Source organism: Eurosta solidaginis, chromosome 4, assembly GCF_040869045.1.
Source record: "Eurosta solidaginis isolate ZX-2024a chromosome 4, ASM4086904v1, whole genome shotgun sequence".
Lineage (NCBI taxonomy): Eukaryota > Metazoa > Arthropoda > Insecta > Diptera > Tephritidae > Eurosta > Eurosta solidaginis.
This window is the reverse complement of record NC_090322.1, coordinates 216,538,461-216,564,872: the sequence shown is the minus strand read 5'-3', so window position 1 is coordinate 216,564,872 and position 26,412 is coordinate 216,538,461. Positions and strand designations below refer to the sequence as shown.

Sequence of the window (26,412 nt, the reverse complement as noted above, 5' to 3'; positions counted from 1 at the left end):
CGATATCGAAAAAGTGGGCGTGGTTATAGTCCGATTTTGCTCATTTCAAGTAGCGATCTGAGATGAGTGCCCAGGAACCTACATACCAAATTTCATCAAGATACCCAAAATTTACTCAAGTCATCGTGTTTACGGACGGACGGACGGACGGACGGATATGGCTAAATAAATTTCTTTTTTCTTCCAGATCAGTTTGATATATAGAATGTATATATATCTTGATTAGTTTATGCCGTTACGGATTGCCGTTATGCGAACAAAGTTAATATTCTCTGTTAGCTCTGCTCAGCAAAAAGATATTTCTCTAAGGCTGGAGAAATATATAATATTGTAACGAATTTGCTGCAAATCCTCTTATTTGCAATCCTCTGCTAAGTTCGAATCACTAAACTGTTGAATAAATAACTCCAATATTGAATAATGGAAAAATGGCCTTTATTAAAGTACTTCACAATAACACTTATACTTTGCTACTCGCTGGCTTAATATCCAAACTGACTGATAACTCAAATGAAACTCTACTATTGGCCGCCAGATCGCGTGCTTAATCAAACTGATTGATAGCTCAACTCAAACTGAATTACTTCTTACTCGCCTGCCCCGCTTTTATAGTTCACGCTGCATACTTCTAGGCTCTTCGATTTCCAGAACTTACTAGTTATTTTCGGCTACAAAATCGCCAGCCACAACTACGTGCACAAATTATTGCTCTCTCTTGTGACAACTCAGATAAGATATATGCATGTGTTTGTGCATTGCCGCTCCGCTGCTCGTATACGTACATATGTGTAGACGCAATTATTTATTCGTTTATGTAGATACATAATGACTGAATTATTGATGTGAATGTTTGTAGTTTACAGTCTCTCGCGCATACATAGGCGTATAAGTAAATGCGTCTGTGTGTGACTTATTTCGGCTGCCTTATATATTTGTATACATGATTTGATTATTGACGTAAATACTGCTTATCGATCGCCTTAGTGATGGGATAACTTAGTGATGCTAATATCCGTGACAATATAAACAAAACTCAGCTCTTGCCGCATCTACAAACTGTCTACATATCTAGATAATAGCGGTCGCCGTGGTGTGATAGTAGCATGCTCCGCCATCCACACCGAAGATCCTGGGTTCACGCCCCGGAAAAAGCAACATCAAAATTTTAGAAATAAGGTTTTTCAATTAGAAGAAAATTTTTCTAAGGGGTGTCGCCTCTCGGCAATGTTTGGCAAGCACTCCGAGTGTATTTCTGCCACGAAAAGCTCTCAGTGTTGCCGTGCAAAAAACCTACCCTAAAGGCTCTGACTTTTAACTGGTTTAAAATTTGACTAGCAGGAAACGTGGTTCAGACTTAGCTTAACCAACCACTGGTAAACGCGGCCTTAGTCTATTTATATACTACCAATGGCCTTTATTTCAGTTTTTCCTCTATATTTGTGTCGAGGATGTTCAATGATCTTCACTTTACGGCGGAGTTTAAGAAATCAATTTTCTTTCTCAAAGAAAGTATCGGTTATTGTCATTAAACCACCAATATATATGTGAAAAGTATACATAAAATATATATGAAGATAAGTTTAATATTTCTTTTGTGGCTTGAGCTCTGCAATGAAATATAATTAATTGAAACGCAATAAAGTGTATTTAAAAATTGATTGTGAATTGCGGAAAAATCGCAGATAAGCATTTCAGTAAAACATATAAATTCATATGAAGATTAATATTTGCAGTTTGGTTCACACCATGAATAAATATGCAGGTACAGACTTTATAAGTACATCTTAACGAAAATAATAACAAAACTGATTAAAGCAGTGGTGCACAATGCCAGAAGAAATCCGAATGCAGGCATAACATTTTTTGTAGTGGTTTGTGTGTACAAGGCCGGCAAGGTGTGGTGTGTAGTGTGCTCACTGGAATAACAACATGAAAATAGTTTAGGAAAAAGTTATTTTAAGTGGGTTCGCCCCTCGGCAGTAGTTTGTAAAACATTTCTAGTGTATTTTTATTGCGAAAGGTATGTAAAGGCTGAAGCTCCACTAAGCTCTTGAGCGCATACCTGGATTAAAGATAGTTGCGTGCAGTACAAATAGTAAAATAAATGAGTTGGTGTTGAAAGTGATATTATTTCTCATTATATCTTTATATCATCGAATAAATAAATCCTGAGTGGAATACGCTTGAATATTGAAATTATTATTCTTTTATTTGGGTTTCTATCGCATTTTTGCGCCACGCTTTATTTTTATTTAATATTTGTATTGCAGATATTTAAAAGTTTTCAATTCTCATTTCCGTTTTTGTTCAAGAGAAGGTTTTGAATTGTTGGTATGTAAGTATCTATATACAGATGGACCGCTGTGTGCTGCCATTTCGAAGCCGCCTTATCTTAGAAAACGCTTGAACAACGCCCTTTTCATACTTAGCTGAGCAAACCTCACAGAGTATATTAATTTTGTTCGCATAACAGTACCACGTAACGGCATAAAATAATGGAGATAGATATAGACTTCTATATATCAAAATGATCTGGGCGAAAAAAGAAATTCATTAAGCCATGTCCGTCCGTCCTTCCGTCTGTTCGTAAACACGATATCTTGACTAAATTTTAAGGTGTCTTAATGAAATTTGGTATGTAAGTTCCTACGCACTTATCACAGATCGCTATTAAAATGAACGAAATCGGACTATAACCACGCCCACCTTTTCGATATCGAAAATTTCGAAAAACCGAAAAAGTGCTATAATTCTTTACCAAATACGGATAAAGCGATGAAATTTGGTAGGTAGGTTGAGCTTATGACGCAGAAAATTCGTAAAATTTTGGACAATGGACGTGGCACCGCCCACTTTTAAAAGAAGGTAATTTAAAAGTTTTGCATCCTGCAATTTGGCAGCTGAGTATGTAATGTTCTGTAATGTTTTTTTTTTCATAATTATATGTTCAAATGTATTTATTTAAGCTCTGCAGGACATTTTTTTTAACAAATTCAGAGAACATTTTTCAAACGTTTTTTGAGATAGGGCGATTTTGAAACGGCAGCTGAGGTAGCGTGATATTTAAGTATATTGAATTTTTTGAAACTTGAGCAGAATACTTACAAATACCATGTCCCAATTAGGCCAAGAAACAATATTTTGACATATGACATTTTCTTTCCTTATAATAATATTGCCGTATTTATTCTTCTCAGCTCTCTCGTACTTTTTTGTGTTTCTTGTGTAAATTATTTCAGAGGTGTGCAGTAATGAATAAATTTGGTTGTGGTATTTGGCCAGTTACAATTATTTGATAATTAAATATTTTATTTATCAAATACAATTACTTTTTACTAGTACTTGGTAAGGAATACATCTTTTTTCAATTCGTAATAAGTGACTTCAAATACTTTCAATAATTTTCGATAGAAAGAAAAGAAATTCATTAAGCCATGTCCGTCCGTCCTTCCGTCTGTTCGTAAACATGATATCTTGACTAAATTTTGAGGTGTCTTAATGAAATTTGGTATGTAAGTTCCTGCGCACTTATCTCAGATCGCTATTAAAATGAACGAAATCGGACTATAACCACGCCCACCTTTTCGATATCGAAACTTTCGAAAAACCGAAAAAGTGCTATAATTCTTTACCAAATACGGATAAAGCGATGAAATTTGGTAGGTGGGTTGAGCCTATGACGCAGAAAATTCTTAAAACTTTGGACAGTGGACGTGGCACCGCCCACTTTTAAAAGAAGGTAATTTAAAAGTTTTGCATCCTGCAATTTGGCAGCTGAGTATGTAATGTTCTGTAATGCGCGCATCGAACTCGATCCCGCAATCGATGATGATGGAATAAATGTCCCCCCTGCCCGATTATGACGTAGTCAGAAAAGCAGTAACCAGATTGAAAAATACAAGGCCGCGGGCGCTGATGGATTGCCTGCGGAGCTATTCAAATACGATGGCGAGGAGTTGGTAAGGCGCATGCATCAGCTTATTCGCAAAATATGGTCGGACGAGTGCATGCGCGACGATTGGAATCTAAGTGTTCTTTGCCTAGGCCGCAAGAAGGGGGATACTGCAAAATGCACCAACTATCGTGTAAAAAGCCTTCTTAATATCGCATATAACGTCCTGTCAGGTGTATTGTGCGAAAGATTGAAGCCCACCGTGAATCGGCTGATTGGAACTTATCAGTGCGGCTTCAGGCCTGGTAAATCTACCATCGATCAATTTTCACAATGCGCCAAATCTTGGAAAAGACCCGCGAAAAAAGAATCGACACACTTCACCTCTTCGTAGATTTTAAAGCAACCTTCGAATTTAGTTTCCCCGCAAAACTTTTACGGCTGTACAAAATGACGTTGAGCAACAACATCAGCTCAGACAGAATTGGGAAGGACCTCTCCGAGCCGTTTAAAACTAAACAAGGTTTCAGACAGGGTCACGACCAATTTAAAAGTGAAGTCTTCTCTAGGCAAACGAAAATCGTACTCTACAAATTACTTATCGTTTCCGTCCTGCTATATGGTGCAGAAGAATGGACCATGACAACATCAGAGGAAGCGGCTCTGTGAGTGTTCGAGAGAAAAGTTATTCGAATGATTTACCTTACTAATCTTTAAAGACCTGTACGCGTTGGCGATAGCGAGTACCGAAGAAGATTTAACGATGAGCTGTACGAGCTATACGCAGATATCAATATAGTCCAGCAAATTAACATGCAGTGGCTTCGCTGGCTAGGCCATGTTATGCGAATGAAAGATGAAGCTCTGGCCAATAAAGTGTTTCTATCGGAACCCGCCTATGGAAGCAGAGGTAGAGGGCGGCCCCCATTCCGTCGGAAGGACCAGGTCGAAAACGATTTAGGCTCCCTTAGTGTGACCAACTGCCGCCGGTTGGTAGAGAGAAGAAGCGACTGGCGCGCCTTGTTGGACGGCCATAACCGTTTGAACGTCTGCCAATTTTGTCAGGCTGCTCCCATTTCTGTCACACATATTCTCGCGGAATGCACAGCCGTACTTAGCACCCGACTTAGAATATTTGGGACCGAAAAACCTATGACATTATTGCAAAACCCAACAATGGAAAATATCAATAAAATCTACAAATACATAAAAGCAATTAATATCAAAATATAACTATACCATAACACCACGTCACGTATGTACTCGTAATTGATACGTACATACATATACTTTTTATATTTGACTACCTAGCCGATAGCCTCAGCAGCTAGTGCTAAATGAGCTTTAAATTTATAACTTTTTATAAGTTTAATTGATCAAATAAATTAATAAATAATTTTATTTAATAGCGTATTTCACTAAGCTAATTTCTCCATATACATACATACAAAGAAAGGCAGAGATTCAAGTTAATTAAAAGCACGGTGATTTAAAAACGTTTGTAGTGATATTCAGACTACAGAATAAGCAGCTCACACATTTTCGCTTAAATTAAAACATTTCATGAACTGTTTCGTTTGAAAGAGGATGAAACAGCATTTAGTAGGAAAACCAGCTTGGGAACCAGAACACTGATCAATTTCCTAGAGCACTACAGCTTCGTGGCTGTTATCAGCGTTGCATAGATTATTCCATGTGGATGCATTGGTCGAGGTAATGAATTGATTTCTCATTCACTCCTTCATCCACTTTAGCGACCACCGTCTTATGGTCGGTCTGGTTTCTGGAGGCCTTCGCAAGCTTCTTCCACAGCGTATACTTTGGATTTTATGAAAGTTAATTTATTATTGCAGCTTGCCGTTTTCATAAGATAGCTTGCCGAACGAAACTCGTTTTGGATTGATCCTACAACCTTAACAGAATTTTTTCCGCGAACGCATGTTTTTTATGCTTGCGCAGCATTGGGTTTGGCATTTCGGCTCTATACGGTTGCCCAAGTCTCAGCCGTATGGAGCCTTCGGCGAAGTTTTTTTTTGTTCGTGAGTGTTTTTAATTTCACGAGTCGCTTTCGCTTCGGCGAATTTTGCATTTCGCGCCTTTGTTAAAGAGCACGTGCAACTCAGTGTGTATTCGAGTTGCGCAATGCCTTTCGCAAAAACAGTAGTATTTATTCTATAGATACTATTTTCTTGCGTTGAAAAATGGATTTACTGCTTTTTGGTTGGAAATATTTCAGATAATTTAAATTTAGTTTCATCTTAAAATTTGAATTTTTATTGATTAATTTTTAAGATCGTGAGTAAATTGGTGTCGCAGAAATATATTGGCATCAAAATTCCTAAAAGGTAGAAAGTGAACTTTACTGCCTTTTTGCTATGGACGGCAGACTAGCTATTAGTTTGATAATTTGTTTTGAATTTCTAACTAAAATGAATAACCGGTAACCTGTTATGTGTACAAATGAGTTGAGTGCTGCCAACTCTCATAAAAAGTGATTCAAATTATTCTAGTAAGATTTGATCGTGATTCAGGGTGTGTTATTGCTTTCTATGCGCTAATCTAAAACAGCGGGTAATATATAGTTACATGTACAAGTTCAATGAGCTCGAATAAAATCACTCGACTAGAGATTAATGACTGTGACAGTAACACAATAAAAATTTTTTTATATAATTTTCTCCATTTATATAAAAATTATAGCATAACCAAAGAAATAAATTAATTTATTATTGATATTGGAGAAAAATTATGAAGTTTACAAACGGCGATGGTTACTAGGACATGTACCTGAATTTAACTTCTTCAACAGCTAATTTTTCGGGAGCTGAGCATTGAACTCGAATCTCCAACATTCATATCAGTGCAAAGGCAAATGCCTTTACCTACTCAGCCATATGAATGTCCCGTTGCTCGCTGTACAATTGGCCTTTAAGAATTGCCTTTTAGTTTCTATTCCTTTTATTCACAATTTAGGCACATACACTCTGTACGCAGTTTATTTCTAATGGTATGGATATGATTTTAGGTCTGCTTATGAAAGCTTAGTAACAGTTGTTCGGATTTTTACAGTATTTGTTTTGTTACTTCCGCTGTTACTATTATATTGTCACGGATATTAGCATCACTAAGCTATACCATCACTAAGGCGATGCTAAGCGATATATACGTCAATAATCAAATAATGTATACACATATATAAGGCAGCCGAGAGATGTCACACACAGATGCATTTACTTATACGCCTATGTGTGCGCGAGAGACTGTAAACTACAAACATTCACATCAATAATTCAATCTTTATGTATCTACATAAACGAATAAATAATTGCGTCTACACATATGTACGTATACGAGCAACGGATCGGCAATGCGCAAAGACATGCATATATCTTATCTGAGTTGTCACAAGAGAGAGCAATAATTTGTGCACGTAGTTGTGGCTGGCGATTCTGTAGCCGAAACTAACTAGTAAGTTCTGGAAATCGAAGAGCCTAGAAGTATGCAGCGTAAACTATAAAAGCGGGGCAGGCGAGTAAGAAGTAATTCAGTTGGAGTTGAGCAATCAATCAGTTATTGATTAAGCGCTATCTAGCGAGCTATAGCAGTTTTATAGTAGAGTTTCATTTGAGCTATCAATCACTTTGGTTGATAAGCAAAGTATAAGTGTTATTGTGAAGTATTATAATAAAGGCCATTTTTCCATTATTCAATATTGGAGTTATTTATTCAACAATTTAGTGATACGAACTCAGCAGAGGATTGCAAATAAGAGGATTTGCAAGCAAATCCGTTACAATTGGTGTCAGAAGAGGAATTGTTGAATAAATTGCAAAGACTTCGAATAAACTTGGACATACCAAAGTTGAGTGAATTGACGATCCAGCAACTGAAGGAGGAATTGGAAGTCCGTGAAGTGGCTACTTTTGGCGATAAATCCCAGCTACAAAAACGACTAAGTGTATCTATGGTATTTGAAGGAATCTACAATGCTGAGGAGTATGACTTTCATTATGATAGCGACAAAACAACAAAAAAAAATGGAAGAAAAAAATGAAACACCGCAGACAGTGACGAACACAGTATCTGTACAAACATCGACAATGGCATCTCAGCTGGAGTCACAGGAGGCACGCATTTCCGAAATGGCATCGCAAATGTCATCTCAATTGGAAGAACAGAAGGCATATAAAAAAATAAATAAATTTAAGGCGCGATAACCTCCGAAGAGATCTAAGGCCGAGCTTCTCTTCCAATTTACGTCGTGCTCCTCTTGATTTTCCCTACAAATTGGCCGGACGGGACCTACATGTTTTATGCCGACTCCGAACGGCATCTGCAAGGCAGATGAGTTTTCACTTAGAGCTTTTCATGGCAGAAATACACCCGGAGCGCTTGCCAAACACTGCCGAGGGGCGACCCCGCTTAGAAAAATTTTCTTCTAATTGAAAAACCTTATTTCTAAAATTTTGATGTTGCTTTGCCCGGGAGTTGAACCCAGGGCATACGGTGTGATAGGCGGAGCACGCTACCATCACACCACGGTGGCCGCCATATATGTCATCTCAGTTGGTGGAAGTTATATATGTCATCTCAATTGGAAGCGCAAGAGGCACGTATATCTGGAATGTCGACAAACATTTCGGAACAGGTATCATCGCAGCTCTTTGCGAAACTGGACGAGCAGGATGCAAAAATTTTACAACTCGAGGACAAAATTGATGACGAGATAGAAGCGTTGAAAGGTCTTATGCAACAGTTACAACTAAACCGCCCAGCTGTTTCAGCAAGCAATCGAAAGGTAAAAACACCATCATTTGACGGTTCTGTTCCTTTCCAGGTCTTCAAGCTACAGTTTGAGAAGACCGCAGCAGTGAACAACTAGAATGCGGAAGATTAAGTTTCTGCACTGTTCGTGGCATTGAAGGGGCCAGCAGCGGAAATCCTACAGACGATTCCCGAAGGAGAGCGGAACAATTATGAAGCATTGATGGCTGCTGCAGAACGACGTTATGGAAGCGAGCATAGAAAACAGATATTCCAAATTTAGTTGCAAAACCGCTACCAAAAAGCAAATGAGACATTGCAGGAGTTTGCTTCAGATATTGAAAGGTGGGCTCATCTCGCAAATGCGGACGCAACTGTGGAATACACTGAAAGGGTAAAAATCCAGGGTTTCATAAATGGCATACGGGACGTGGAAACGAAGCGAGCTACATACGCAAACCCAAAGCTGACATTTGCTGAAACGGTATCACATGCACTGACTCAGGACACGGCCTCACTATTGAGTAAACCAGCATACAAAGCTCATCGTGTGGAAGTGGAAAGACCAGATTGGGTAGATTGGAAGCACTGAAGGGATTACAACAAAATAATACCGGAGTTATGAATTGTTTCAAGTGCGGTAACCCAAGTCACATTGCACGTCATTGCAGAACCGGTCATGGTAGTTCCAACTTGGCTGGTCGTAAACGCAAAGCTGGAGGAGATAAACAAGAGCGAGTCAAATGTAAAAATCGAGGACTTGCCCCAGCTATGGAATGTCGGGTGATACCTATCTCGCAAACTGGAAGGAAATCGAGCAGTCTTACCGTCAAAGGAAATGTGGATGGCAAGGAGCGTGTACTGACTGTAGATACGGGCGCATCTCATTCATTGATCCGATCTGATTTGGTCAACAGGAAAGTAAAGACATTACCTGGAGCAAGATTGCGTACGATTACTGGCGAGTATAACCAAGTCCAGGAAGTGGTCTGTGAGGTCTTAATTGGGGAGTTCATGGTTCTACACAAATTCGTTGTGGCAGAAATCGTTGATGAAGTCATATTGGGAGTGGATTTCCTAGTTGACTATGACATCAGGATCGACATGCAGAAAAGGATTATGCATTATAAGAACCAGGATGTGCCAATTAACTTCAGTTTGGAAAAATGTTTCAGCAGTAATCGAGTACTGGTGGAGAAAAGTCGACAAAGGCCACGAAAGTCAAAGGTAAAAGTTGATGAAACGAATGGGCCAAACAGAGCGAAATCAAAAGTACCTGCGAGAAAAACACCGGCATTGATAAACCCTAATGGACGCACTAAACCGACTGCAAGAATTTTGCAGGAAGCATGCAAGGGTGGTTTCAAGCATTCGCGCACTTCTGTTGGGGAACGACGGAACGATACTGTCAAGCCAATCCGTCAAGCGCAAGCTCTGCGAAGTAGTTCATTGGTCAAACAACAGAGTGCGAGGGAACGACTAAGGATAATGAGTAGTAAGATCAAACGCAGGTACAATGAGAACAATAATTCGGAAGGGTTCTTGGAGGGAGATTTGGTACTGTTAAACAACCTTCACCGGGGGAAAGGTGTTCCAGCCAAATTTCGGTGCATTTGGGAAGGCCCGTACAAGGTTGTGAAGAAGATCAGTAATTCCATCTGCCGTATGCAAACCATTGGGAAACCACGAAATAGAAAGGTGGTTCATTTGGAGATGCTAGCGGCGTTTAGATCGAGAGATTTGTCTGATCGGGACGATCAGACTTAGGTGGAGGGCAGTGTCACGGATATTGGCATCACTAAGCTATACCATCACTAAGGCGATGCTAAGCGATATTTACGTCAATAATCAAATAATGTATACACATATATAAGGCAGCCGAGAGATGTCACACACAGATGCATTTACTTATACGCCTATGTGTGCGCGAGAGACTGTAAACTACAAACATTCACATCAATAATTCAATCTTTATGTATCTACATAAAAGAATAAATAATTGCGTCTACACATATGTACGTATACGAGCAACGGAGCGGCAATGCACAAAAACATGCATATATCTTATCTGCGTTGTCACAAGAGAGAGCAGTAATTTGTGCACGTAGTTGTGGCTGGCGATTTTGTAGCCGAAACTAACTAGTAAGTTCTGGAAATCGAAGAGCCTAGAAATATGCAGCGTAAACTATAAAAGCGGGGCAGGCGAGTAAGAAGTAATTCAGTTGGAGTTGAGCAATCAATCAGTTATTGATTAAGCGCTATCTAGTGAGCTATAGCAGTATTATTTTGAATAGTAGAGTTTCATTTGAGCTATCAATCACTTTGGTTGTTAAGCAAAGTACAAGTGTTATTGTGAAGTATTACAATAAAGGCCATTTTTCCATTATTCAATATTGGAGTTATTTATTCAACAGTTTAGTGATACGAACTCAGCAGAGGATTGCAAATAAGAGGATTTGCAAGCAAATTCGTTACAATATCATTATGATCATATGTATTTAATTAGCGAGCTTTGCTCATGTTGCTTTATACAATGGTTTTTGTTATTGATATTAGAGAAAAATTGTGAAGTTTACAAACGGCGATTGTTACTAGGACATGTTTCTGAATTTCACTTCTTCATCAGCTAGCTTTTCAGGAGCTGAGCATTGAACTTGAATCTCCAACATTCATATCAGTGCAAAGGCAGATGCCTTTAGCTACTCAGCCATATGAATTTCCCGTTGCTCACTGTAGAATTGGTGGATTTTTTACAGTAAAGGATTATTTTCCGGCAATCGCATCAAAACCATTTCTCTGGACCGGGGTCAGGTACAGGTGCCGGATTGAATTCGGTACCCTCTCGGAGCAGGAGAATATGGTGCAATCCCGCTGCAATGATCTGCTGGGAGGATGGAAATTTGTGGGAGGGACGCAACAAATTAAATGGGGTTAAACTGAAATGACAGCCCTTGTTCGGGAAAAATCCAGGTCGCTCCGGCTTATAAAACCAGCTGCCTTGAGACGCGGGATGGTTTGTAATTATTCTTACATTGAAATCAAAGCACTTTCGCTAGCGATTAAAAAAAATTATAAGGAAGTAAGTACATAACCGTTTTTCAGAGTACTTCTAGTACTGCGAACACGTAGCTGTTTTCGATCATTTCTAAACCAAAAGAGATATAAATAAACGGAATATGCAGAAATGTGGGCTCTATATAGCGATAATAAAATGTGTAATAAAAAAAAAATTTGGAAAAAAAAAAAACACATAACTGTTTTCGTTAGCGCAGCGGCGATTTGTTTTTTTAATAATATGTCAATTTGAGGTACATAAAAAGTAGCTTACATTTTTAATTCCCCATGACGAAACTGTCTCCGAGCGAGACAAAAATTTATTTCCATACCTTTTTTTGTTGATCGTAGGGACCGCCCTAATATTTGTGCATCTCGCTGGCCAAAGTTACGTATAAGTTATCAAAAAACAAGGCACGCTTGCAACCACTTTTTAATATATGCTTAAAATAAAGTTTAAACTGCGGAAATATGTTGGTCATTAAAGGAAGTTTTATTTCTATTGCGTTTACAATTAAAAAAAAAAAATTTTTTTGCATTGTAATAAAATGATAATAGATAGTGCAAAAAAAGTGAATACATTCTGCTGCAGTGTCAGTTGCACGTGTTATATGCAGCAGTGCTTAATATCTCGTTTTAACGCTTTACCGGATATATTTTTGCTTAAACAGACTTATATATTTTTTTGACAAAAAAAGTTTTTTGTGTTTTTTAAATCCCATACAATTTTTTTTGTTAGTTATTTTTTTAATTTTTTTTTAAATAACTTGCTGTGTTTTTTTACATTTATTTCTTTTAAGGAGAATAAAAATACACACACACATAGTTTTACGCAACACAAAGCTCATTCATTCGTTCAGTTTTATTTACCTGTAATTTTTAATTAAAAATGTCAGCCATTAACTCGGAAAAATGTTGCTTGTATTTATATAACAACTATTGACGATTTCATAATAACAAGCAATTATGTTAATTGTTTGACATTATGAATATGTAAATAAGTTGCTATTGAAACAAGGTGAAATTGTATGTTGTTTTGTTTAAAAAGAAAAGGGATATAATATGTAATACTGTTTTTAATTTAAAGTTTTACATTCAAAAGTTATTTTATTACCTGCCACAGTACGCGTTCGTTAGAAGTTATGCCTATAGAAAGTATTTTAAGCTGTAATTTCAGTATTTGTACTTGCCACTCCCAGGGCAGCAGTAGCAGCGAAAAATATGCACTATTACTGGGGCGGCTCTGAACAAAAGCAGAGCAGAGAGCAGAGCCATTGCACAAAAAAGTGTCAGAATTTCTTATGATCTGCTGCAAGCTTTGTTGTGTCGTATAGTGAAAAAAATATCAAAAAAAAAAAAAAAAAACTCCAAACGAAATGTTATTTGTAGTAGTGAGAGCAAGAAAAAAAAATGCTATCTGTTCAGTTCAGTATTGTTATGTAAAAATTTGTATCTTCACCTTTTTTGGTAGTGCGAGCTAATGTAGCATTGTGATGTGGTTGTTTTTGTACCTGTGGTTTTAGTTGTCGGTATTTTAGTTTTTGTTGTAGCTTCTTGTTTTTTTTGTTACTGTTATTACGTCGAGACATTCTGCTCCACGGTGCACTGCAAGTTGTTCTAAATAAGTGGTAGCGCGAGAAAATACCAAGTTCTACATAACAATGCCCAACTTAGCAAATAGCAAACAATTTTTTTTGCTCTCGCTATACTACATATAACATTTTGTTTGGAATTTCTGTTCTGCTATTTGCCCCACTCTAAAACACGACGTAGCTATAAGCAGAGAAGAATTTCTTATGCTCTGTTCTACGAAGAAAATTAATACCATTTCTTATGTTCTGTTCTGTGCTTTGTTCGTGTTCAGAACCGCAGCAATAGCGCGAAGAAAACTCCATAGGAATTTAGCATTTTCAATCAGTAAGTAAACTTATGCAAATTGATATCATTCTGAGAGAAAATTTTTCATTATTTGCGACTGATGTTCATCACGTTGCGATGTCATTATCACTATTATATCAGACATTGAACCGAAACGGGTCATAACATTAGTCTTTTTGAATGCAACGATATATAATTGCATCTCGAAATAGCTCATTTATTTTCTACCCCAATGATAGTAATTTTTGATCAAAAAATATATATTTTGGCTTATTGTTAAACAAATTTTGTTATGTGCGTGATATCCGGAAGAATTTGTATAAGCTTTGACTGTCAGCAAATCACTCGTCATACCTGTTCTAGTGTGTGTCTCGAAATCATGGATAGTACCAAAAAAAAAAAAAAAAAAACAGTTCAGATTACTCTTGTGTATAAGAGAAAGATTTTCTTCGGAATATTTCTGTAATCACGATGGCGAGAGAGGTATTATAAGTAAGCCTATGCACATATGGAGTTAGTGTGCAAATAGAGCTCATAGCCTTTACTGGCCAGGCCATGTTGTGCGAACGGTCGAAGACGATCCAGCCAAGAAATAATTTCAATCGCAACACCTATTTGCAAGCAGAGAAGATCATTGAATTGAGAGGTGGAGGACTTGTTCTTTCTTGGTGCTTCCAATTAGTTATCGCGAGGAAGGGATAGCCTTGTTAAGAAACAGCTAAATCACTTTGGTGGGTAAACACAAATTGGTTATAAGGAATAAAAAAGTGGAGAAGAATAAAAAGAACTATAAAGAAGAGAAAAGAGGGAAGGAGAAAGAGACTGAGAGAGAGTTAGACGAAGATAGAGAGACAGGAATATATGAGGAAAAGACGGAGAGGGAGGAACGAACGCAGAGTATGAAAAAGGCAGACAGATGAGTGCATAAAGGGAAAAGGAGGAGGGAGGGTAAGTGGTAAAAAATTCTTAAAAATTATTCAGAAGGACCAAAGTTAAGGCAAAACAACGCCTGCCTATATTAAATGAAAATTCTGTCATAATTGATTTTATTCCCAACAGCGATGAAAAAGCTCGAGTCTCCACCTCTTCCAGTTTTTTAAGTGTTTGAAAAATTACTCATGTAAATGAGTTGTATGCCCAAAATGAGTTTATACATTTCTAAGGCCTAAGTTAACAGTTTTTTTTAATTTGTTTTGGTAAGACTAGGTTGAGCTGGCTAGTCTGTGAGGACCTCATATATAAGGAATGAGTCCATAGTGCTACCAGAAATTCGCTTATAGTCAAACTGACAGATCGCATCAGAAATCAGGACCTGTATTTAAAAAAAAACTCCGTCCTCTTGGCAAATACGCAAGCATCGAATTGGAGGAAGAGACAGAGAAATTGAACTTTTGGTTTAAAACTACCGGCCATCATAACGCTTCATCTCAGTATATTGAAACTGATTTTTTTTTTTTTGTTTTTTTGTTTTTTTGCGCAACAAAAAACCATCTTTATTACCTTTATTATAAATAAAATAAATTATAAATTATTTAATAACAATTAATTAAACTACTTTGTTTCTTTGCAGGTATGGAATTCTGGTTCTTTTAGAGGTGAGGTTAAATAAAGTAAATTTTTCCGTTCTTTGTAATGGTATTTCAGAATAGTAATGTCAACTGATTTTTTTCTTATCTTTCTTCGGTTAATTTTGTGAGTTTCTACTAGGAAATGCATTTGTTATTTTCAGAAGCACAAAAGCTAGCCATTGCGGCAAATGCTCTCTATTACTTAATATATGAGGACATATTTCAAGCAGTTTTTAAAACTAATATATATTTTGGGAAAACAAAGCAATATCAGTACCGACAAGGAGACAGCTGTTTTGAAGTTTTCTTCCCACGGGAGATTGATAAACACACGAACTCCTAAGTTGATCGATTTGCTGACAAACAGATCCTACCAAAGCTAAGTCTTGTTGTAGTTAATCTTTATCCCAATTGCCTTGTGCTACATATATTTAAACTTTCATACAGAATATACTTAGTATATTTTTATATATAAAAATCATGTGTCACATTGTTTGTCCGGGATGGACTCCTAAACTACTAAACCGAATTTGAATTTGTTTTACACCTCGTGTGTAGTTTGATCTAACTTGAAATATGGAATAGGTTATATCTCAGTTTATAGTCGCAATATTATTTTATTGCAAGTTTTTTTATATGTTTATACGTAATAATAAAATGTTACGTATACGCACCGGCACTCATATTTTCAGTGGTGAGGATATACTTCCGTGTAATTGGTTGGTGTTTAATTAAACAACGTCGAGAGAGGGAGGAGGGGGGGGAGGGGGATTACCCCCGGACTCCGGGTTTCTGAGGGGGCCCGCGACTTAGAAGTACTAAGACACTTTTTTTTAATTCAGGAGAGTCTTTTGTTGTTCCATGTGCAACTTTTAAGCCGAATTTCAAAAGCAACGAATATCTGCATTTCGTTTTAATATTATAGTGAAGGGTGAAAAATAAAAATCTATATAATATATATTATATAAAACGAAAGGCTAAAATGTGTGTTATTTGGTCGCCGGTGTTTGAAGAGGTGCGTCGGTCGATTTTGTTCAAACGTGGATCCGGGTACCCTAGAATGAGTTTATAGAATATGGATATCAAATGAAAGCTGTTGATGAGTGCTTTAGTAGAGGGTAATTTTCATACCCCTGTGTAGCTAGGGTTCCGAGATATAGGCCAAAACATGGACCCGGATACCCCTAGAATGTGTGTGTATTATGGATATCAAATGAAAGCTGTTGCTGAGAGCTCTAAAATTCATTGTGATATTCGATTTAGTCGCATCAACCTGGCAAAACTGATAAATATGCATGCCAAGCCGAAATAAAGACAAGAATTTATAATACCCACATACCTATTTACATATGTCCTATTCGATTTGCCTGAAATTTTGTATATAAATTTGCTTATATTAGTATTTAAGATCCTTTTTTACGAGAAGTAAACCAGAGACGGACTGGGACTGGGATTAGGACTAGGACTGGGACTAAGACTAAGTGGGACTGGGACTGGAACAAAAGAGATAGACTGAGAGATAGATAGAATGAGACGAAGATGGAGATAGATGATGCGAAAAAGACGGAGGGAGGAGTGAATAAAAGGATTAGGAAAAATTGAAGAGGGCGAGGGCAGAGCTAGACGGATAAAGCTTTTTAAAATGTATGCAGATAGGCCAAATTTAGGGCAGAAAAACGTCCGCCGGGTCTGCTAGTTTGCGTATATAAAAGCAAACGAAAAGCAAAAAATAAAATTTTAAAATTTGAGAAATATATAGTTAAGCTCGTTCATGCTCTGGTTATATTTACCACACCAGACTCCGCCAGACAATTTTTATACCTTTCGTGAAATCGAAACCGTATATTGAAATTGGATATACATACCTAGCAATATATAGTCCGACTTAGCCATATCCGTGTGTATATTTCCTTCAATGCAAAAAGTTCCCGATATATTTTACTCAAATTCGGGGAGAGGGTTTATTTGGGTGTCCGACTAATCATTTTTAGAACCGAGTGGATTTGATGACGCAATCGATTTTTCGGATATGAAAGTTTAGTTGTTGTTGTTGTTGTAGCGATAAGGACACTCCCGAAGGCTTTGGGGAGTGTTATCGAGTTGATGGTCCTTTACCTGATGCAGATCTGGTACTTTCCGGTACCAAGCCCGACCATCTCGGGAACGATTTGTTATGACCACATGCGACCTTCTAGGCAATCCTGCCCTCCCACCCCCTAGATCCATGAGAAGTTCTGGGTCGTCGAACCTCGGCTGCTAAGGAAATAGGAATCGCCACGGATAGGTGAGGTTGACAATTGGGTCTGGAGAAGCTATATATTGCGCTGGAAACCTGAAAAGGTTACGATACACAGCTCCTTGAATCTGGTATTTTAATCATCTTTTGCGACAGGCATACCTACCGCGGGTATATTCTAACCCCCTAACCCGCTGGAGGTATAAGACAGAAAGTTTTTGTCTTTCTTCCTTATTTTGTAAGCTAAAAAGTGGACAGAATGTTTACGTATAAGGCATACATTGTTGTCTGAAAAAATTTCCAAGATCAGTTCTTCATATAATATATATCTTAAGAATTGATTTTTCATAGCTTATGAATTTTCGATATTTCTTCAAACTGTTATTCAGCACCATTCAAAAAGCTTTAAGATCCTCGGCTCAGCTTATTTTGTGACAAGTTGTTTAGCCTAATTAACATGTCCCTGAAATGCACACTCCAAAACTGTGTCGGCCTGAGTGGCCATATTTTTTTTTGGCATAACTTTGCCTCGAGAAAGACGAATCTGTTGTCAGATTTGCGAAATATATAATAATTTAGCCACCAGGCGAGGTCCAATGTAGGAGGCCTGACGACATCCCTGAGCGTATAGATATACAAAAATTCAATACATTACAAGCTCATAAGAAAACTATTTTTATTTTTTGTTTCTTGATATTTTTTGTTAAATACAAAACAAAAAATTTATAAATAAGCGCACATTAGCAGTAGCACCGAGATCTGGACTTCCAGGTACAACAACATTATCACCTGAATCATTGAATATCTCGAAACTATATAAGTACCCATGTGTATCACTCAGTACAAATAACTTTACGCCCCATTTATGAGGTTTGTTTGGCATATACTGTCTAAGGTGATGTCTAATTTTGGTACAACACATCGCGCTGTTTTTCGAATTGAATGAAATCCTTCGTTCAATGCATCTAAGAGCTTCCTGATACGAAACAGAGAATCATAACCTCTTCGCCCGTCTTACCCTTTCTTCTCAGTTTGAGAAAGACACATATTTCTTCATTTGCTCACACTTACTTAGAGGCATGAATTTTTGTACTTTGTCTACTTGAATTTTTCCCAAGTACCAACGAGTATTGGGATTGTAACAACATACATAACCTAAGATAGCGGTGAACCAATTCCAAGTCCACATGAAATTGTGTGTTGACATCTTCTGCAAAAGCTTTCACAATCATTTGTTCTACAATGAATTCAATTATTTCTTCCGAGAAAAGGTATTTGAAGAATTGGTAGGGTGCTTCAAGACAAACTACTTCATCAGACAGCTTTTCATTCCCTCTAAACGCTACAAAGAATGTTTTTAAACTCATTGGACTGCTTATCAATATCGGCCAAACCTAGTGAAGAGAAAATTCTTGGTTACTGCTACTACTACAACAATCTTACTTAGGGCTCGTCTTTAACTTAATTTGTGCAAATCCCCTGCGCTTTAACTAACAGATGGTCCCTTCTTCTTTGGGTACTGTATTGTTTGACTGAGTCGATGTTTTTGGTATTTCGGCATTTGTTGCTATTTTTGGGGTATCTAAAAATGTTGATGACACTCCAAGCAAACTGCTGTCCAGAGAAATGTTAGCATCTTGAATAAATGTACTACTTGCTTCAGCTAAATTCATAGTATTCAAACAATCATCTATATTCTTATACTTTTCTGGCGTTATCTCGTCTATGTAACCCGGATCATTAACTGAGTCGTCGTCATCGAAGTTACTGTCATCTGACCCAATCACTGAATCCATCAAACTTCTTATCTGATCATCACTTACTGAGCTCAGGTTAAATTTTTTTTCTCTCATTCAAGTCGCCTATTTTCCGCCTTTTCCCCTCTTGTACGAGCTGTTCATGGCGATTAGATATAGCTTCAACATTAGCCGTGTTTTTTAACACGCGCGTATATGTTTCGTTTGCGCGTGTTAAAAAACGCCTATCTTCGCTTAGATAATGCTTAGGAGACCCATCTAGCGGCTGTGGTAAAACCACTAGCTACAGCAACAGGGTGTACCGAAAAGCGGAGACGCAACGCTCTGATGGCCATAGGGTATAACATATAGCTGAATCAGTTGCGATGAATTGTGGACACACATATAATACATAGAATTAGTGTACAGGGTGAAACAAAGACACATATTTCAGTTACATCTGAGTATAATGCATATTGAAATTTAGTAGGACAAAATTTATGCGCAGCAATTTCAGAGGTGTATTTATAGTTTGTCTCTTAGCAGTCAATATAAAGTTTAAGCGTAAACGGATATACGCGTGTTAAAAAACACGGCTATTATCTGCAATGACTCTATATCACAATAAAAAAAAAAAATTATCAAGAAATATTCACTTATTCAATCTAAAAGCAAAAATATATGTTCTTGGTTTCACAAAGTTACCCACAGGCACGATTACAAAACTTTTAAAAATTTGCACAGTCTGTTTCTTATTCCATTTCTGATACTGCACCAACAAACTTTATACTTACGAAAATTGGTAAGAAAAATTTAACACAGCTTAAAGTTATAAGTTTTTTTTTTTTTTAATTTTTTTAAAACAACGCACTTCACATGAAAATTACCCTTGTGTATTTTACGACTTAAAACACTCGACTAACAAAAACTGCGCACCATTTCACAATACCTCGTCCGATTTGATCACTTTTTGTTGGTGGACATATGCATGAAGTCTGCATATAAACAATGGTACGAAATACATCTGTACGTTCAAATTAACGGACTCTGAAAACGAGTGCCCTGAGGAACTCTTATGCATTAGAGGGATTTGTATTTATTTGGTAGAAAAGTTTATAAATAAAAACTTAAAGAAATTTCGTGTTTGCAATCATTAAAGTCTACTCGCTTAACAGTTACTTTAGAAATAAAAATCTTGTAAATCTCTTTACTGTACATACAAAAAAAGCTTTGGGTTGGGCTACACGTATAAGAAAAAAGGATTAGCGCAGGTGATTGTTTTTAAGTTCTTTCTGTCTTTTTTCGAAGAGCAAGTAATGGAAAGTTAATATCTAATATAAACAGATCTAAAAGTATGCAAATTAATTTCAGACGCAAAATTATGCAATAAAGTTAAATTACGGCAACTCAACCGTCAACAAACAAAAAATCGAAAGGGAGCAGCGATAGAATGGCAATGAATACTTTCTCTCTTGTTATTTTATACTATTTGCTTTTTTTCTTCCTTTTTTGTACACATCTACACAGCTACATACAGGAATCGCAATACTCCCCAAGCAACTAACCAAAATATAAAGCCAGCTTCCTTTGCTAAGAAAACAAAGAAATGTGCTTAGTGTGGCAATAAAGTAGACTTAGCTGCTTACAAGTTTAAACTAAACAATACCAACATTTTTTCTTGCATAATTTATTTATACTAGGAAATATAAGGAATGAAAAATGGATTGATTTTGTTGTATAGAAAAATCAAAAACTTCGCGCTGCTAGGTATCTCTTTAATTGATTTTGATATCCGTGGTTGAAAATCACTGTAACAAAATTTTGCGCCTAAAGTACTTAAAAATAGTATCACCTCATTACTAACGGTAATTTCACACTCTTTGATTTTTTTTAAGGTATTTGTTTGTTCTATGTTCAATAGATAATTCGAGTAGGCTTTTCCGACCTTGGGTAAGCGTTAAATGTATATGTATGCTTAGGCTCATACCCCACACAAATATAAATACAAATGTGTACATGAATGTATAAGTCGCTATTTTAATTAGGGGGACTCATGTAACCGTATAAATGCCTTATAAAGTGTGTAAACGTATAAATTTATCTAGTTTACGCAGGAGCTGTCAAATTTTGTATGAAAAATCATTTACACGATTTGTATAAATTTACGCGCACATTTCATTGTGTAAACGCGGTAAACTCAAAGGAATGCAACCTTGCAGACATTACAGACGGCATTTTCATCAAAAATCTCCAACATCAGCAAGTAAAGGCGTTTTAGTTTTGATTTTACACTTAATCTTGGTATTTTTTAATTTGTATAACAATCAAAAAAATTTTTTTGGAAATAATACAGCTGAAAAACAATCAAGTTTATCAAGAGTATTACTAGGTGCGTTCATATAACCGCGTGTGTAAATGGATATAATTTTACACCTTATAAGTTTATATGCTATCATGAGTCCCCCTATTATTTTGCCGTCAACGTAAAGGAGATTTAGACAAATTTGCGGTTTATCGTCAGCTGCCGCACCAGTTCGCACTTAAAATCCATTCAACTATGCGTCAACACTTAACCCTAATATGAGTTTGTATCGTCAAATATTTAAAAGCGGTTAACAAGCTTCTCTCTATCGTTTTTGCTCAACCGTAAATTAGAAAATTACTTTAATGGAATTTAAGTTAGTTTTTTGGGTGAATTATGAAGCTTTGCAATCATGTGTATATTTTTAAGCGCATTTGGAGCAGGGAATGTATGCCAAGTTGCGAAAGGGAAATAATCCTTTGTAAGTTTTGGCTTGTAGTAGAACTTTCAACTTCTAGAATTTTTTCGAGAAGACATTTTTTGAAGCCGATACCCTCACGCGAGATTCGCGAATACCGAAAGACTCGTTAGGCTCGTGAGCTTCATGAAACTCAATTAAATCGCTGCTATGCTGCATTGTTATACGAGTTTTGCTAGAAGTTGAGCGCAACTAAGTTGAAGTCGCAATCTTAAGGAATATTTCCAGCTAAGAACATCTCTTGAATAGGCAAATTTCTGATTTATCGAGTCAAGTAATTCTTGCTTGTTTTCAAAAAAAAAAATTCTAAGGCCTATACTTCTGTGGTCACAAGCGATAATAACTTAAGTCAACTTAAGAAATACTAAGAATGTAATATTTAACTGCCGAGTGTCACAACAAAGATGTACGGCAATTTAAAATAAAAAACAATTTTATAAAATAAGGGAAAAAATGTGCACAACAATCTGGGATTTTATTATTAAAAACAAAGCGGCAAATCTGGCTCCCTCCAAATTTCTCAGGTCGACTTAGGTTTTGTTTCATCAACAAGTATTCTAGAATGTAAAGAAGCATTGGAAAACCTTCACTCAGGCCGGATAATACATCTTTACTGGGTTCCCGGTCATAAAGGGATAGAAGGTAACGAAAAGGGCGATGACCCTCACACCCTGAAACGACAATAGAAGTCCCAATCCGTTTAGGAGAAGCAGGAATGGCGGTGACAAAAGCGCGGGGCTGCAAAATTTCTCAGAGCATGTGTAAATCCCACGATATTAGAGAGTGGCTCATATATCTGAAGAGAGAAGACTTAAGGCTCACGAAGGGCATACTAAATGGTCACTGCCTTCTGGCGTCACATGCTTATAAGCTGGGTCTCGTCAGTAACAGTAGGTGTGGGAAGTGCGAGCTCAATGAAGAAATGGTTGGGCACATTCTATGTTCATGTTCTGCGCTCGTCAGGTTAAGGCTCCAGTGATAAGGGGCGTCAGATCTAAGGGTAGCAAGGTCCTAGTATTTGCCAAGAGGATGGAGTTTTTGTACAACGTTTGGTCGTCAAACAAATTCTAGCAATACTATGGACACATTCAGTCTATTTGAGGTCTATATTGACCGGCCAGTTCAACCTAGCCATACTAATAACTAGGTTGTTCGGCGTTTTAGCATCTTCAATTCCTTATCTAGTTCTATCGTTCTCTTTGTAGTAGACAGTCAAATAGCTTTATGTACGAACTGCAATCATTAAACCGTTATTTGTTTTAATGCTGTATATGATTCGTAGGCAGGTAGGAGTGAACGATTCTAGTTTGTTTGGCCGCTGTGTGGTTGATGTCATATTTTTACGGTTGCAAAAAACAAATAATTGAAGACATCATTGGATGGATTATGTTATGTGAATATTTGAAAAATATCCGGAGTATTTCCAACCACACTTGCATTAGGCATTAGATTAAGAGTCAGAGACCTGCACCGAGTAAAAGGAAGACTTCATTAATCTTCCCGCTCATTATTGGGGAAAACTGATGGGTCTGTCGTAACTTTCTATTTTACCATCACAATTTTCTTATACATCTGTTTTGGGAGAGGGACACTTTTCCATCTTATTCCATTTTTACCTCCATCAATTGCAGCTTTAGTCTAATAGCCTCTTTTCCCTCTATCCCCTCATTGAATTCCTTTTCTTTATTCTTCTTCTTGTTCTTCATTTTTTCCCCTCTCTAACTTTCCTTTGCCTTCCGTTCCCTATTTCCTGCTCGCTCTATTTCCTATTCTTCTCTCTTTACATCTCCCTCTCGCCATCTCTAAATTATCCCTCTACAGCTCTCTCTCTCTCTTCCACCCCTATCATTTTCCCTCTCCACATCCTTCTCCTTTTTCTTCTCCTATTACTTCTTCGTCTTCTCCACAGCCTTCGTCGTCATTGGCTCCCGCTATCTTTCTCTCTCTTTCGTTCCATCTCCTTCTTTATATCCCTGGCTCTCTTAATCAGCCCCCTTTTCAACCTAACCCTCTCTCTCCATCTCTTTTTATACTCAGTTGAGCAGAGCTCACAGAGTATATTAAGTTTGATTGGATAACGGTTGGTTGTACATATATAAAGGAATCGATATAGATATAGACTTCCATATATCAACATAATCAGGATCGAAAAAAAATTTGATTGAGCCATGTCCGTCCGCCCGTCCGTCCGTTAACACGATAACTTGAGTAAATTTTGAGGTATCTTGATGAAATTTGGTATGTAGGTTCCTGAGCACTCATCTCAGATCGCTATTTAAAATTAGCGATATCGGACTATAACCACGCCCACTTTTTCGATATCGAAAATTTCGAAAAACGGAAAAAGTGCGATAATTCATTACAAAAGACCGATAAAGCAACGAAACTTGGTAGATGAGTTGAACTTATGACACAAAATAGAAAATTGGTAAAATTTTAGACAATGGGCGTGGCAACGCCCACTTTTAAAAGAAGGTAATTTAAAATTTTTGCAAGCTGTAATTTGGCAGTCGTTGAAGATATCATGATGAAATTTGGCAGGAACGTTACTCTTATTACCATATGTACGCTTAATAAAAATAGGCAAAATTGGAGAAGGACCACGCCCACTTTTAAAAAAATTTTTTTTTAAAGTAAAATTTTAACAAAAAATTTAATATCTTTACAATATATAAGTAAATTATGTCAAGATTCAACTCCAGTAATGATATGGTGCAACAAAATACAAAAATAAAAGAAAATTTAAAAATGGGCGTGGCTCCGCCCTTTTTCATTTAATTTGTCTAGGATACTTTTAACGCCATAAGTCGAACAAAAATTAACCAATCCTTTTGAATTTGGTAGGGGCATAGATTTTATGGCGTTAAATGTTTTCTGTGAAAATGGGCGAAATCGGTTGATGTCACGCCCAGTTTTTATACACAGTCGTCCGTCTGTCCTTCCGCATGGCCGTTAACACGATAACTTGAGCAAAAATCGATATATCTTTACTAAATTCAGTTCACGTACTTATCTGAACTCACTTTATCTTGGTATGAAAAATGAACGAAATCCGACTGTGACCACGCCAACTTTTTCGATATCGAAATTACGAAAAATGAAAAAAATGCCATAATTCTATACCAAATACAAAAAAAGGAATAAAACATGGTAAGATAATTGGATTGTTTTATTGACGCGAAATATAACTTTAGAAAAAACTTTATAAAATGGTTGTGACACCTACCATATTAAGTAGAAGAAAATGAAAAAGTTCTGCAGGGCGAAATAAAAAACCCTTAAAATCTTGGTAGGTATTACATACATAAATAAATTAGCGGTATCCAACAGATGATGTTCTGGGCCACCCTGGTCCACATTTTGGTCGATATCTGGAAAGCGCCTTCACATATACAACTACCACCACTCCCTTTTAAAACTCTCATTAATACCTTTAATTTGATACCCATATCGTACAAACTCATTCTAGAGTCACCCCTGGTCCACCTTTATGGCGATATTTCGAAAAGGCGAACACCTATAGAACGAAGGCCCACGCCCTTTTAAAAATACTCATTAACACCGTTCATTTGATACCCATATCGTACAAACAAAGTCTAGAGTCACCCCTGGTCCAGAAAGGCACACTCCCTCTTAAAATACTCATTAACTCCTTTCGTTTGATACCCATATTGCACAAACGAATTCTAGAGTCACACCTGGTCCATCTTTATGGCGATATCTCGAAAAGGCGTCCACCTATAGAACTAAGGCGCACTCCCTCTTAAAATACTCATTAACTCCTTTCGTTTGATACCCATATTGCACAAACGAATTCTAGAGTCACACCTGGTCCATCTTTATGGCGATATCTCGAAAAGGCGTCCACCTATAGAACTAAGGCCCACTCCCTCTTAAAATACTCATTAACTCCTTTCGTTTGATGCCCATATTGCACAAACGAATTCTGGAATCACCCCTGGTCCACCTTTATGGCGATATCTCGAAAAGGCGAACACCTATAAAACGAAGGCCCACGCCATTTTAAAAATACTCATTAACACCTTTCATTTGATGCCCATATCGTACAAACGCATTCTAGAGTCAACCCTGATCCACCTTTATGGCTATATCCCTAATTGGCGTCCACCTATAGAACTATGGCCCACTCCCTCATAAAATACTCTTTAATGCCTTTCATTTGATACACATGTATACAAACACATTCCAGAGTTTCCCTCGGTTCATTTTCCTACATTGTTATTTTCCCTTATGTTGTCACCATAGCTCTCAACTGAGTATGTAATGTTCGGTTACATCCCAACTTAACCTTCCTTACTTGTTTTCTTTTACTTCTTCTTCTCCTTTCCCCCTCCCTTCCTCTTTCTCTCTCCCTCTCTCTCACACCTTCTTCTCCATGCCGCTCTTCATCTTCCCTTACACATTTCCCTTCGTCTCCCTCTTCCTACCCATCTCTCTCTTCTTCTCCCTACACTTTTAACTATCCTTCGCCTTGAATTTACTT

General features: G+C 37.2%; 1 protein-coding gene across 1 annotated transcript in view; it reads left to right on the top strand.

Annotated features, from left to right (window-relative positions):
- Positions 1–26,412, top strand: part of kek6 (kekkon 6) — a 661,827-nt gene that overhangs the window by 80,722 nt on the left and 554,693 nt on the right. Inside the window, exon 2 of the mRNA XM_067784755.1 lies at positions 15,159–15,183. The gene's annotated coding sequence lies outside the window, so the exon portion shown is untranslated. The remainder of the gene's footprint in view (positions 1–15,158; positions 15,184–26,412) is intronic.